The sequence below is a fragment of the Lepidochelys kempii genome, chromosome 8 (genome assembly GCF_965140265.1).
Source record: "Lepidochelys kempii isolate rLepKem1 chromosome 8, rLepKem1.hap2, whole genome shotgun sequence".
NCBI lineage: Eukaryota > Metazoa > Chordata > Testudines > Cheloniidae > Lepidochelys > Lepidochelys kempii.
The window spans coordinates 7,925,757-7,938,839 of record NC_133263.1 but is presented as its reverse complement, the minus strand read 5'-3'; the positions used below and the strand labels follow the sequence as shown (position 1 = coordinate 7,938,839).

The 13,083-nt window shown below is 44.1% G+C and overlaps 2 protein-coding genes across 2 annotated transcripts in view; one reads left to right on the top strand and one right to left on the bottom strand.

The window, feature by feature from the left end:
• Positions 1 to 13,083, bottom strand: part of CBY3 (chibby family member 3) — a gene marked incomplete at its 5' end in the record, with an annotated part of 29,735 nt that overhangs the window by 11,732 nt on the left and 4,920 nt on the right. The gene's annotated exons all lie outside the window — the stretch shown is intronic.
• CANX (calnexin) overlaps positions 4,135 to 13,083 on the top strand; it is a 63,176-nt gene continuing 54,227 nt past the window's right edge. Inside the window, exon 1 of the mRNA XM_073355391.1 lies at positions 4,135 to 4,343. The gene's annotated coding sequence lies outside the window, so the exon portion shown is untranslated. The remainder of the gene's footprint in view (positions 4,344 to 13,083) is intronic.

Here is a 13,083-nt window from a genome sequence, read left to right as displayed (position 1 = left end):
ATGGTTGTGTTTTCGCAGATGAATGCTGGTTTCCCTTTCCCTTGTAATAGAAGTTTTATTTTGTTATATGTAGATTCAGTGCTTGTGAGTGGGGAAGTCTGGCCTCTTAATGGCACCCAAGGTTGTGTTAATTTTTCCAGATTACTTGGTGGGGACTCAATCTGGTTCTGTTTTGTATTGTTAAGAGGAACCCCTAGATATTGAACCCAGCCCTTGTAGTTGCCAGCTCCACCTGAGTAGTTTGATAGCTTGTCTCTTTCACCAACAGAAGTTGGTTCAATAAAATATACTACTTCACCCACCTTGTCTCTCTAATATCCTGGGACCAACAGGGCTACATTGCAAAGAACAATGGAAGATATAAAATTTTATTTGATATAGTGAGTGTCCCGTAATGCTGTACCTAGCTATTAAAATTTACAAGCCAGCAGTTTATGGCATAAGTGACTGAAAACAGCTCTGAAAAGATATTGTAGATTAAATAATATTGAAGCATTCAGTCAGTGATAAGACCAACAGCTGAGGAGAACAGACATTTAAACCATGGCTACGCTAGAGATTTACAGTGGTGCAGCTGTCCCAATGCAGCTGAGCCGCTGTAAGATATCTAGTGTAGACACTCTAAGCCGATGGGAGAGAGTTTTCCTGTCAATTTAATTAATCCACCTGCAATGAGTGGCGGTAGCTATGTCAGCAGTAGAAACTCTCCCACTGACATAGCACTATATACACCAGCACTGAGGTTGGTGTAACTTATGTCACTCAGGGGGGTGGCTTACTTACACACCCCTGAATGACATAAGTTATACTACAAGGAGTCCAGTGGCACCTTAAAGACTAACAGATTTATTTGAGCTTGAGTATAAAACCCACTTCTTCAGATGCATAGAGTGAAAATTACAGATGCAGGCCTTATTATACTGACACATGAAAAGAAGGGAGTTACCTCACAAGTGGAGAACCAGTGGTGACAGGGCCAATTCAATCAGGGTGGATGTAGCCCACTCCCAATAATTGATGAGGAGGTGTCAATTCCAAGAGAGGGAAAGTTGCTTTTGTAGTAAGCCAGCCACTCCCAATCCCTATTCAAGCCCAAATTAATGGTGTTAATTTGCAAATTACTTTTAGTTCTGCATTTTCTCTTTGAAGTCTGTTTCTGAAGGTTTTTTTGTAGATCATTGATGATGTGCTGGAGAGGTTTTAGCTGGGGACTGTATGTGATGGCCAGTGGTGTTCTGTTATTTCCTTTGTTGGGTCTGTCCTGCAGTAGGTGACTTCTGGGTACCCGTCTTGCTCTGTCAATCTGTTTCCTCACTTCCCCAGGTGGCATTGTTGTTTTAAGAATGCTTGATAAAGATCTTGTAGGTGTTTGTTTCTGTCTGAGGGATTGGAGCAAATTCGGTTGTATCTTAGGGCTTGACTGTAGACAATGGATCATGTGATATGTCCTGGATGGAAACTGGGGCATGTAGGTAAGTATAGTGGTCAGTAGGTTTCTGGTATAGGGTGGTGTTTATGTGAACATCACTTATTTGCACTGTAGTGTCCAGGAAGTGAATCTCTTGTGTGGACTGGTCCAGGCTGAGGTTGATGGTGGGGTGGAAATTGTTGAAATCCAGGTGGAATTCTTCAAAGGGCCTCCTTCCCGTGGGTCCAGATGATGAAGATATCATCAATGTAGCACAAGTAGAGGAGGGGCGCTAGGGGACAAGAGCTGAGGAAGCGTTGTTCTAAGTTAGCCATAAAAATGTTGGCATATTGTGGGGCCATGCGGGTACCCACAGCCGTGATGCTGACTTGAAGGTATAAGTTATCCCCCAAATCTGAAATGGTTGTGGGTGAGGACAAAGTCACAAAGCTCAGCCACCAGGTGTGCCGTGACCTCATCAGGGATACTGTTCCTGACAGCTTGTAGTCCATCTTCATGTGGAATATTGGTGTAAAGAGCTTCTACATCCATGGTGGCCAGGATGGTGTTTTCAGGAAGATCACCAATACATTGTAGTTTCCTCAGGAAGTCAGTGGTGTCTCGAAGATAGCTAGGAGTGCTGGTAGCATAGGGTCTGAGGAGAGAGTCCAAATAGTCAGATAATCCTGCTGTAAGAGTGCTGATGCCTGAGATGATGGGTCATCCAGGGTTTCCAGGTTTATGGAGCTTGGGTAGCAGATGGAATACCCCTGGTCGGGGCTCTGGGGGTGTGTCCATGTAGATTTGTTCCTGTGCTATAGCAGGGAGTTTCTTGAGCAGATGATGTAGTTTCTTTTGTACTCCTCAGTGGGATCAGAGGATAGTGGTCTGGCAGCCTCCTGTTCATAATCCGACCTGTTCATTATGACTATAGCACCTCCTTTGTCAGCCCCTTTGATTATAATGTCAGAGTTGTTTCTCTGACATTCTCTGTTGATAAGTTATACTGACATAAATGGTAGAGTAGTCATAGGCTAAGAGTTGTAGTTAAGGAGGAAAAGCATAATGATTCTTATTGCCAATCTCAAGGGCTCAAAAATGTCAGGTTTTAAAAAAAAATTAGATTGTCTTAAAATTAGGAGATTTTAAAAATAATTAATGTTGGGTTCTTTTTATTTGGCTTCTGACTTTTGAGCTTTTAAAGGGTCACATTTTCAAGCTTTCTTCACATCCATGTGAGGTAGACATTTTTTTTTTAAATGAAAGCTGTAATTCTCCCATAATCACCTGACTCTAGGAGCTGGGGCTTTAACAAACATCAGCTCTTGCAAGACTTGCAATAAAATTGCAAGTTGGCAACACAGAACAAGTAGATCTTCAAAATACTTTACAAACTAGAAAATCCTCACACCTATGTGTAAAAAGAAAAGGAGGACTTGTGGCATCTTAGAGACTAACAAATTTATTTGAGCATAAGCTTTCGCCTATGTGTGTTAACAAATAAGTCATGATCTTGCTTTACAGATGGGGAAACTGTAAGCCATTAAGTAACTTGGCCACAGTCATACTTCAAGTCAGTGGCAGAACCAAGATCAGAATTCAGGAGTTGCTGACTGTAACCCAGTTCCATGCTCTAACCACTAGGCTTTACGGCCTCTCTATTTTCAAGTAAAAGAACTCAGTGAGGCAAAGAGATACAAGAAAATTATCTTCCAGCTAACTTGTGTCAGGAACTGCAGGGGAGAAAACTCTTGCCCCACCAAATTTGAAGGCATCACGAGAAGGGACAAAGGGAAGACTGGCAATAGACGAGCTTAGGGAAGCAGGAAAGAGATAGGATGCATGCTGTTAAAACCATTTTAAACTGTGGAAGGATGGTGAAGTGGGGAGAATGTTAACTTGGGACATGTGAGAGCTAGCTTGAATTCCCTGCTTTGCGACAGATTTCCTATGGGACTGCGGGCAAGTCACTTGGACCTGATTACTACAGGCTGATTTTACTGGTATAACTATTTTGGTTACTGAAATAGTTTTACGTGAAAAACCCTGAGTGTGTATGCAATTATACTGGTATAAAGCATCTTTCTAGTGCTATAACTATGTGAACACATGCATGGGTTGTATTGCTTCAACTTTACCAATACAGTACAACTTCTTTGAGTAGATAAGGCCTTTTTCTCTCTGGCCCAAATCCTCAAAGATATTTAGGCACCTAACTCCCATTGGTCTCAGGGGAATTAGGTGCCTAGATACTTTTGAGGATCTGACCCTCTGTGCCTCAGTTCCCCATGTGTAAAATGGGATCAGTATATTAAAGACTGAGAGGTGCTCGGACAGGCAGAAAGGCCCAGATAGATGCCTAAATACCTTTGAGGATGTGGGCTGTTGCTCCTGAAATGAATGGGGCAGGAGCCACTGCAGTAGCTTGTGAATGGCACTAAAACACATATTGGTCGCATGATAGCAGGGAGACTGTGTTGCTTTGATTGTTCTTTTACATCTATTGGCATGGTGCCTGTCATGCTTTTAGATTGTGTCTCAGTCTCATGCTGAGTCCTATGGTTTGATTAAAGATCATTAAGCAGCAGTGGGATGAAACATCACTGAATGACAGGTTTCAGAGTGGTAGCCGTGTTAGGGGGAGGAGCTTTCGTTTTGCACAGAGTACTTAATACACAGGACAGTAAGACACAAATTCCGAGTCACAGCACCTTTAAAGGGAGAATGGGTTAGAAGGTGTTTCCATGGGATTCAGAGACACTCGGTACTTGGTGCCAAAGCCCCTCAGATTCTTATGCTCCTCCAAAGGCGAGAGAGGAGAAGAAGAAAGCTTGCTGTAGTCCCTTCCTATTGCTGAGTCATTAACTTCTTTTTGCTGAGTCATTCTGCAGCTGTGTCTGACAAACCAGGAGACAGACAAGCAGGAAGGCTCAAGGTAGGTAGCATCTGCAGACTGAAATGGCTGGGTTGTAAAACTGGCTGATTATGTGAAAGATGGAACTGGCCTCTGGAGGAGTGGTAAGCACTGCACCTTGAATTTAAATCAGGCAGCAATGCTGTGAACAAAGAAGGGGGAGCTGCAGTGGCAGTCTGGAATTGGCTATTTTGTTTTAACTCTAGAACTGGTAGGTTATTTTGGTTACAATGTGGGTGGGTGGGATAAAGTTTAAAATATTATGTAGTTTGTTGGTATAAAGAATTAAGAAACATCTCGCCATGTGACAGATGTTGTGAAATGTCTGTTCACCACTTATGTTAAAAAGACACTGTCAGTGTTAACGTCAAGGTCCATCTTGTTTAAGATTTTTATAAAAACTGTTAGAAGAAAACTATCTTGCTGTTTATATTGCTGTACCACCCATTGATCTCCCTCAGGATGGGGATATTGTGCCAGGTCACTGTGCAGCTGTTTTTGTTTGCATTTGAACCTTGTTCTGCAAGTGTTTGCTACCCCAGACACTGCAAGGAGGCGCATGAAAGCCAGGAAGTGAAAGTGATTTATCATCTTCCATTGTTGTATGCAGTGTTGTTTTCACCATGTTGGTCCATGGATATGAGAGAGAGAGACAGCTTTCAAGCCTCACAGAGCTCTTCTCTCTCACCAGTAAAAGTGGGTCCAGTAAAAGATATCACCTCACACACCATATCTCACTAAAGTGAGTCAGTTTTACCGTTCAAACTGAGTGAAATACAAGAAAGCAGGGACTATAAAAATTTTGAAATGAGTCATTTAAAAAAACCCTTTTGATTTTCATAATCTTTGGTGTTGCATGTTACACAGTCAGAAAAGTGGTTTGGTGGGTGTTTTAGGTAAAATTTATTATTTGGTAGCATGCTATGTTAATGGCTTTTTGCACTGTGGAAATGAGGTGGAGTCCCCCTTGTAACAAATAATATTAACACATATATAGTGCTTTTGTTTTTTAAAGCTACAGTACTGAGATTCAGGGTCTGGTTTTCAAAAGAGCTCAGCACACTGGATGCGGAATTCTTTTGAAAATCTGGCCACAAGTATGAGTGCTGAGCTCTCCAAAATCTGATCCTTTGGGATTCACTTTTAGAGGGGCTGAGCCTCCAGAACTCCAGATGAAGTCAACAGCTGCAAGTGCTCAGTGCTTCTGGCAATCAGGCTGTAATTTATAAAGCCTCACAAAACCCCTCCTCTGGGAGATAAAAAGTAGCCCTGTTCTCAGGTAGAAAAAGGAAGGCAGAGATGTCATGTGTTTTGCCCAAGACCAAACAGCCAGTCACGTTTTTTTATTCTGTGTGCTGCAGGTGGACTTGAAGAATGCACCACAAATTATTTTATTTTATTATTTTATTATTTTTATTATTTATTTATTATTTTATTTTATTTATTTCAACAATTTCCATCCCACCATCAACTTCAGCCTGGTCCAGTCCAGGCTGGACCATTTTTCTCCTCCTGTATTTTTATTGAGGCTGGTTTACATACATATGGTTGCATGGTAATGTTTGAAATAAACACAACATAATTGCTATAGTGTTACTCAGTCTGATTTACAGACCTTCCCACCCGGGGACAGGGGTTATTAACTGATGGGGTTATTGTCCCTCTAGAGGGATATTTGTAAACTTACCTTTGGTCTCCTGATATGTACAAGGAGAGGGTGTTCTATTAAAGCTCTGAACACACCATTTCACAGCCATAAATATGCCGATCACCACCTGAAGTGTTCAATGTAGATTTTTCTCATGAGCGCACAAAGCTTTTTTTAATCTGTGAGCGAAGGCATTTTCCAGGAAAAAGAAAGGCATTCTCCTTGTGGTCCTTGAATGGCTTTTCTCAGGTGTGGTCCTGGGAGAGAACATGGCTCTCAAGAAATTAAACAGTAAATGCCTAGCTGAAAAACATTCAAGCGACAGCCTCCGCGGAGGAGTAAGAATGTACTGTACTGGTTATTATAGTGGGGGGGCGGCAGCAGCACTGGAGGTGAGGTTGAGCTTAGTTTACTTTTTGACAGCCAATTTTTCGAAGTGCTCTAAAATCCACACGCTTACTTTGAGTCGCCTGGAAACTTGCTGTGCTTCACCAAGGTCCAGGATCGGGTTAATGGTACAAAGTTTAGATTGTTAGGACAAAGGTTTCCTGATGTAAAACCTTACTTAAATCATGGGACATCAAAATTTTATAGTTTTTATATATATACACACACACACACAAACACACTTTCTATATTATTTATTTAGTAAGGAAGGATTAATAGATTTACAAATCCTTGCCATGTATAAATCAAACAAAACAGCATTACAACAGTGAGCTTTTGTTTAAAGAGACATTCAGGAATGCAGTCACCAGATCTCTCTGGATTTAATATTTTTTGCCTACAACTCGGGCTCACCTATGGCTCTGATCTTCCCCAAACATATGCCAGCTCAGATCACCCTCCTGAAGCTGATCTCAGCTTGCATCTGGCACCCACTGCTCCTTTGGGGAAGCAATATTTTAAGAAGTTATTCAGGGTAGAGAAGTTGGATCTACAGTGTGGTTCAAGCCAAGTGGATGAGCCAGAGTAACAAGGTGGCTGAGGTAATATCTGGTGTCTCTCACCAACAGAAGCTGGTCCAATAAAAGATATCACCTTAATCACCTTGTGTCTCTAATAACCATGGACTGACATGGCTACAAGAACAATGTAAGAGCCAGAGTAAGTAATTTGTGCACATGCAGCAAGATTGGGGCTCTGTCGCAAGCCAGATGTTGGAGTATGTGGGTGGCTCATGGTGACATACTGTGGCCATTGAACCCACCTGGCACCCACATAAAACAGCAACTTATGTTTATCCTGAAAAATACACAAGCAGCATATTTAACTATTTATAGGTTTCAGAGTAACAGCCGTGTTAGTCTGTATTCGCAAAAAGAAAAGGAGGACTTGTGGCACCTTAGAGACTAACCAATTTATTTGAGCATAAGCTTTCGTGAGCTACAGCTCACTTCATTGGATGCATACTGTGGAAACTGCAAAAGACATTATATACACAGAGACCATGAAACAATACCTCCTCCCACCGCACTCTCCTGCTGGTAATAGTTTATCTAAAGTGATCACTTTCCTTACAATGTGTATGATAATCAAGTTGGGCCATTTCCAACACAAATCCAGGTTTTCTCACCCTCCCCCCCCCACACACACAAACTCACTCTCCTGCTGGTAATAGCCCATCCAAAGTGACCACTCTCTTTACAATGTGTATGATAATCAAGGTGGACCATTTCCAGCACAAATCAAGGTGGACCATTTCCAGCACAACAAAAAGTTCCCAGAAGTCACCTACTACAGGACAGGCCTAACAAAGAAAATAACAGAACGCCACTAGCCATCACCTTCAGCCCCCAACTAAAACCCCTCCAACGCATTATTAAGGATCTATAACCTATCCTGAAGGATGACCCAACACTCTCACAAATCTTGGGAGACAGCCCAGTCCTTGCCTACAGACAGCCCCCCAACCTGAAGCAAATACTCACCAACAACCACATACCACACAACAGAACCACTAACCCAGGAACCTATCCTTGCAACAAAGTCCGTTGCCAACTGTGCCCACATATCTATTCAGGGGACACCATCACAGGGCCTAATAACATCAGCCACACTATCAGAGGCTCATTCACCTGCACATCCACCAATGTGATATATGCCATCATGTGCCAGCAATGCCCCTCTGCCATGTACATTGGTCAAACTGGACAGTCTCTACGTAAAAGAATAAATGGACACAAATCAGATGTCAAGAATTATAACATTCATAAACCAGTCGGAGAACACTTCAGTCTCTCTGGTCACGCAATTACAGACATGAAGGTCGCTATCTTAAAACAAAAAAACTTCAAATCCAGACTCCAGTGAGAAACTGCTGAATTGGAATTCATTTGCAAATTGGATACTATTAATTTAAGCTTAAATAGAGACCAGGAGTGGCTAAGTCATTATGCAAGGTAGCCTATTTCCCCTTGTTTTTTCCCCTTGTTTCTCACCCCGGCCGCCCCTCAGACGTTTTGGTTAAACTTGGATTTATGCTGAAAATGGCCCACCTTGATTATCATACACATTGTAAGGAGAGTGATCACTTTAGATAAACTATTACCAGCAGGAGAGTGGTGTGGGAGGAGGTATTGTTTCATGGTCTCTGTGTATATAATGTCTTCTGCAGTTTCCACAGGATGCATCCGATGAAGTGAGCTGTAGCTCACGAAAGCTTATGCTCAAATAAATTGGTTAGTCTCTAAGGTGCCACAAGTCCTCCTTATCTTTTAACTATTTATAATCGTTCATCCAAATGACAACACAAAGGTTTACACTTGTCACTGTCTCCTTTCTAAGTGCTCCAGTTCCTTGGAAAAAAAGGTGTGAAGGAGGATAGAGCTGGTAGCTGAGGGGCAGTGGGGTGATCCCAAGAAGCCTCCTCATGTACCATCCCTCCAGCGCTCCCTCGCCATGCCCCCTACTACTACCACCACTTCTTCAAAAAGGGGGAAATTTATTCACATGGAGTTAAGGATGACCGACAGTGCCGCCCACCATTCCAGGCATTGAGTGCACCTCTGAAAACCAGGGAATACAGAGTTATGGTACATACAAGCCCCTGCCCCACAAATTTAAGTTTGCCCTCTCTGAGTGGTGCCCCAGACACCCCAGCACTGTATCACTCTGCTGCAATGTACTCCTTGCACCAGTCATTACAGCTGTCCCTAACGCAGTGAAGGGTAGCTGGGGAGTGCCTCTGAATGAATGAGTGAAAACACTTCTGTAGGACACCATACTACATGAAATGCCACATTCCTCTATCATTCCTCACATCTACTTATTATAGAACTGCTCTGGCTGAAGCCTACTTACAGTCAATGTTCCCTCTAATTTTTGACAGGCCGTGTGCGCAAAAAATTTCTTCTGTGCAAATTATTGTGCATGCGTTGTTTTGCTGTGTGTGAAGGGTTTAGGATCTGTGTGTGCACGCACACACGCACAGCTTAGAGGGAACAGTGCTTACAGTATATCTCCAGTGACTCTTGCCAGCTTCAGTGGGCAGAGTTAAGGTTGTAGGGTGGGGCTGGTGTGTACCACAGCTCTCTATGGACTGGTTTTCAGAGTTTAAATATAGGTTTACTCAACGCTCAGGAAGGGTACAGGCACGGCCAGCCAGTTACCCTTCACTCTGAATTAATGAGTTTTTAGGTAGTGAGTAACAAGTAGCACTTAACCAGCGCTTTATGTTTTTAAAGCATTGCACAAATGTTAAATAATGAAGCTTCACAGCACAAGTGGAAAGTAAGTACATTTTAGGCAATAGCCCCATTTTGTTTATGAGAAAATTCGCCTGAGGAGAATAAACAATTTGCCCCAAATCCTGGAGAGTTATTTGGAGAGCAGGTACTAGACATTGGGACTTTGTATCTCAAAGTCCTCAAGACTGAGCCACCTCTGGAGAAACACTCCACAATGAAAAAGGATCCCAAACAGCTTCCAAAATAGCAGTGGATTTGGTGAACTAGACCCAAAACAGAAGAGCACTGTGCCTGATTTGTGAGACTGTAGGCACATAGTAGCCATCTGGGGTTGCAGCCATTACCATCCTCAGCTACTCACATAGAGTGTTTTCACCCTGGAGCTGGGGTGTGATTCCCAGCTCCATGAGACATACCTGTGGTAGCTCTGATCAAGCCAGCGCCCTAGAACTAGAGAGTAGCTGCCACTAGTAGTGTGAGCAGTGAGAGAAGCCAGCCATCCTGAGGACATAGCTATGGGTCTCTGAAGGACACACACTCAGGATAGCTAGTCCCTCCTGCTGCTTGCACCACCCTGGCTACATTTTAGTGCACTAGGTCAGTCAGAGCTTGTATGGTATGTCTCCTCAAGTTGGGAATCACATCCCCCGCTCAAAATGTAGACACACCCATAGATGCAGAATGCAGCCATGACCATTAGCTGCCACAAACAGGGACACAAAACAGCTCCATTCCCTTGCCACCTGGGGTCAACTGCCATGGACGTTAGTCACAAACTTCCATTGATTTCAATAGGAGCAGGACTGGGCTCTTGGTCAGGAGAGGGAAGTGCTTAGAATGTAGACACTGAGTGTGTCTGACATTACACCACTAGAGGGCAGTACTATGCACAGCCATTCAGTTAACACCTATAGGAGGCATGCAGGAGACCGATTATGTGGACCTAATGAAGGGGACACATTCAGAGGGGCCAGGAAGGGATGGTGCTGTCCAAGGAGCTCCTTTCACAAGCTAATGAACAGAAGGACATTCATCCCCACATAGTGAGAGAGCGAGAAATGCAAGATCCCAACTGCTGCGAGTCCAATAAGAATCCAGAGAACTCCAGTGCTGAAATACATTGGGGCTAACCTGGAGGGAGACAGAGTGCGCAGACTTAGAAGCATTGGCCTCTCATAAGGGGAATAATATACCCCGAGAGAGAGAAGTGGGGAGAGAGTATAGTGAAACCCATCAGACTCCCATTCACACCTCCCTATGCCCCCTAGAAGGGAGGGTGAGGTTAGAACTCTCCCATCTGTACCAAGTTCCTTCCCCTCGTGCTAGCTTGCCCCAGGTGCATGCATGCACACACACAAATACCGCATGTGATCAGGGGAAGCTCAGAACCCCAGGAAGCAGAAAACTCTCCTTGTGTCTCTTCTGTATACTTAGCCCTAATCCTATAGCCAAGCCCATATTAATGGCTTCTGGCTCCCTATAATATTTAACACAGTACTCATCAAACACCTGCCATGACATCCTGATGTTAAAGAGGCCCCTATAAATATCTGTGGGCTCTAATTCCCTAACTGTATTTTTATATTCCAGGGAAGAGAACTCTTGACAGTTCTGACTCATGCTGATCTTTCTAACAGAGGTAGGGATCCTGCTGCATCCTGAATAGGCAGCAGGACAGCAGTCTCAGAAACCAAACTCTTCCACACCCCAAGTGCTTTAAATCCCATGCCCAAGACCCCAAAAGAAGAAGTCCACACCCCACCACAGCAGGGCTCCATTACCTTCCCAAGGAGGACTCCTTATACCCCACAAAATAGTGGTAGCGGGAATAGAGATAAAGCAGGCCCAAGGCAGCAGTCAGACCTGCAATCGAGAGGAGGAGACAAATTACAGTAGCTGACACCAAAGGCTTTTTGGAACTTTTTGACCAGCCTGTCCCTCTAAGGCTAAAGCCTCTAGGGAAGATCCTGACTGTTCCCTCTCTTTTGCGGGTGCAATCTTGCCAGAGAGCTGAGGAAGCAAGTCCTGTTGACTCTGCCCACTGGGCCGGCACAGAGCTAAACAGATCCAGCTTCCCCCACGCCCCCCATTTAACCAACTCACCTTGATGGAAGAAGAGGCCAGCCTGCCAGAGAACAGCCAAGAAAATGGAGAAATACTCAGAGCAATTCACCCTGGAGGAAAAGAGGAAGAATAAGGTCAGCATGCTGCATCTCTCTGGGGCTTTCCAGTGGCTCCAGGCTTCTGCTTTTCCATAGACTACTTCTCTGTAAAGCAGTGCTCAGTGGCTTGCACCCATTCCTTTCCTGCTGCCGTCTTAAGAATAAATCTCTTATCTAAACCCAGCTAATGGGGTTCTATGGAGTAACTCAGAGCAGAATCTGGGCCATAATACTCAATTACTGTGATTTCTTCCCATAAGTTTTCAGAGTGCTTTTCACTCACCCAGCACCCTGGGCAGTGGTGAGCCTGGTGCCTGAGATTTCTGATACATGCATCCTTCTCCTCACCTTCCCTTATATTTTCCTTGGCAGTTTGGTTCCAAGTTGGTAGCAATGGTTGTGTGCTCTGTTCGCCATTGCAGCCATCTTCACGAATGATCTAGTCTGAGATTACAGATCTGAGGACTATCTCCTGCACTGTCAGGGAAGTGGAATAAATGATCCCAGTAGGGTTTTCCCATGTTTCGGATCAGATCCTACACCCCTGCTCTGGTGATGCAGAGGAGATGGAAACTGGCCACGTCTCCTTAACTAGGGATTACCCCGGTGAGCATAGAGCCTCCTATGCCATTCTCCCTCCCCACTACAATACCTGACACAGGGGCTATGTCAGGGGCACTGTACTCTGGCTATTCCCAGTTGACGGATCTCCTTGGGAGCTGTTACCAGCTGATGGAGTTTAGCGCTACAATTAGGCTATTCTAAACTCTGTCAGGGTTGGTGTAAAACCAGTCTGGGATCAGAGATCTAGATCTGGATCCCCATCATCCTCCCTACTCCATTCTGTGTGCTGTGCCCAAGGCTGGTTTCTGTCATCTATAGCCGAAAGGTGTATAAGTGAAAGTCTTAAACTGAACCATAGTGGCTAACTTCTAAGCAGTCCTAACACCGACACTAATAAATGCAAGTGAGTCTGGCATTGTGGGGTCCTCCCTGAGATGAAACCTTGGCATCAGTGCCAAACTGAACCAGCCAGAGTAGGAAGGATGTATAGCAATAATCAGTCCCCTCTGTTTAAAATGCGGCAAGCCTTCCACCAAGACAGCAGGCTGATTGACAGAGCAGGGAGATGGGCAGCATGATTAGTCATTGCCATTCTGTCAGCCATATAGCCCCTACAGCTCCCTCTCTCTGGCCTCCCAATACTGTAACCACCTGCAGTCCTGGGAGAAGTCTTGTGAGCAAACTGTCTGATCAAACTC